Genomic DNA, 2119 nt, shown 5'->3' with positions numbered 1-2119 from the left:
TCCTCCCATGCAAAGTTCAATATTAACCTTTAGAAAATATTTGGATGAATATGCTTCCTGACCATTTCTTAGTGTAGCATATACCCTGAGATTTGTTTCCAGGAGTAGGGGTGGGTGATGTGGAAACAACCACACTTTTTTTCTTGGGCTTACAACCAGGTGTAGGGGTAGAAGCAGCCATGGAGGATTTGTATCCCTTCCTTTACACACAGCTACCTGGCCAGGTGTTCGGACCCTACCGGAGACACTGACATTGTCACCTGCTCTACCCAGCTGGCCCAGGTCACCACGTGGATGGTACTTGTTTTATAATCTGATACCTAAAGCTCTCTGAAGGGAAAGGAAAATGGTTTCAAGAAGTATTGTGAACATTTCTCTTCGGATTCAACATTGGTTCTCCCATGGAGCATAGTTTTATGGGAGAGTAAGTTCAAATTAACCTCTTTATAAATGTAATTATCAGAGAATTTCTTAGGATTTGAGAAAAGTGAGATTTAAAACCAGGAAAGCTTTTTTTAATCTCTCGTAACATACTAGAGGAACTGGTTTAGCTTGTCCCATTACATAGTGATAAAGCAGCATTTGATAGTAGCAGCCTGTGTGATAAAGTGATTATGGCAGCAGTGAGAAAGAATCTAATAAGGGAATTGATCGGCAGATTCCAATTCGGTAAGAGCCAACATCGATCAACATAAATGTCAATAATGAGATCGTACTGAGAACTGCCTAATTCCTTCAGATGATTCTGGAGTCTAGTGACAGATTCAAGAAGTAAATGTGAAAAGGACTTTAAAACTCTCATAGTCACTCCACTGGCCAACAGCAGGCAGGCTACATGGTACTTTGGTGCCACATGACTTAGTCCGTCTTGGTCCTGGGTAAGATTAATAAGAGAGAAATAGTTAAAAGATTTTCATATTGTGAGCTATGTGTTATCAGTACCATGTGGTGACAGTATAATTACAGTTGCTATTCTTCTTCATAATTATAGTTAGACATTGCAGTTCCAGGAGGGGGACAGGAAAAACTTAATGCTCTTGTCTATTTGTGTCTTCTAGAGGCCATGTCTAGACAGTGCAGTGGTAAAGGAAACTGTCAGTTCTTAGAGATCAGTCAGGAAAAGTTATATGGGGTAGAATTCTCAAGTTTTCATTGGCCATTTTATATACCTTCATTGATTGTCTGCCCAGGGTTTTTACTAAGAACCATTCCTTAACTCTGTGTCATGTAGCAGCAGGATAGGTGTCATCAAGTTAGCTTCAGGACCAGGAAAACTAGAGAGGAGTAAAGCATGTGGAACTGCTGAAGAGTGTGGCAGGGGTGTCAGATGACAATAGAGGTCAGAATATGAATTCAAGCCTCTGGCTGCGCTCACTTTCACTGGGGCTGTCTTGTGAGGGAGTCAGTGTTTGGCCTCAGTGGGGGATTCCTCCCATACTTCTTGTCTAGGCAGGAGCACCTTCCAGGGCACCAGCAGCTCCCCTGTGGGGACAGGAAAGGAAATACACTGAAACAGGCAGGAGCTTGGAGCAAGCCGCTCCTGACATTCTGAGTATAAAGCATCTGTGAATCAGCATTGGCAAAACTGACCCTCCAGGAAGTACTGCCTTCTCTTTCCCTTGCCGTTCGTATTTGTCCTGCCTCAGTTGGGCACCCTGCTGTCAACTGCCCACCTTCTGGAGTTTGCTTCCAAAAGGGTGATTCTTCAGTGGAGATGATTATCTTATTAGAAAGCTGTTTTAGGATTTAATTTTGGTATGCAGTGGCAGGCATACATTTGACTGTCACTAATTGAGGATAAACAGGAAAAAAAAATCAAATCATGCTACTCTGTTATTAAAAAATTATGTTGAGGACCGACCCCGTGGCTCACTCGGGAGAGTGCAGTGCTGGGAGTGCAGTGGCTCCCGCCGCGGGTTCAGATCCTATATAGGGATGGCCTGTGCGCTCACTGGCTGAGCGCAGTGCGGGCAATACCAAGCCAAGGGTTGCGATCCCCTTACCTGTCACAAAAAAAAGAAAAAAAAAATTATGTTGAAATTCAGAAGTCCACTCTTGCCCTACTAAGCTCAGCAAAGGCAGCATAACTAGATCCTTCTTGGATTATGGGGTATCTTTT

General features: G+C 43.3%; 1 protein-coding gene across 1 annotated transcript in view; it reads left to right on the top strand.

Annotated features, from left to right (window-relative positions):
* The window catches only part of NCKAP5 (NCK-associated protein 5), a gene marked incomplete at its 3' end in the record, with an annotated part of 102309 nt that overhangs the window by 60187 nt on the left and 40003 nt on the right, over positions 1-2119 (top strand). The gene's annotated exons all lie outside the window — the stretch shown is intronic.

Source organism: Galeopterus variegatus, unplaced genomic scaffold (assembly GCF_000696425.1).
Source record: "Galeopterus variegatus unplaced genomic scaffold, G_variegatus-3.0.2 Scaffold5386, whole genome shotgun sequence".
NCBI lineage: Eukaryota > Metazoa > Chordata > Mammalia > Dermoptera > Cynocephalidae > Galeopterus > Galeopterus variegatus.
This window is presented reverse-complemented; position numbering and strand designations above follow the sequence as displayed.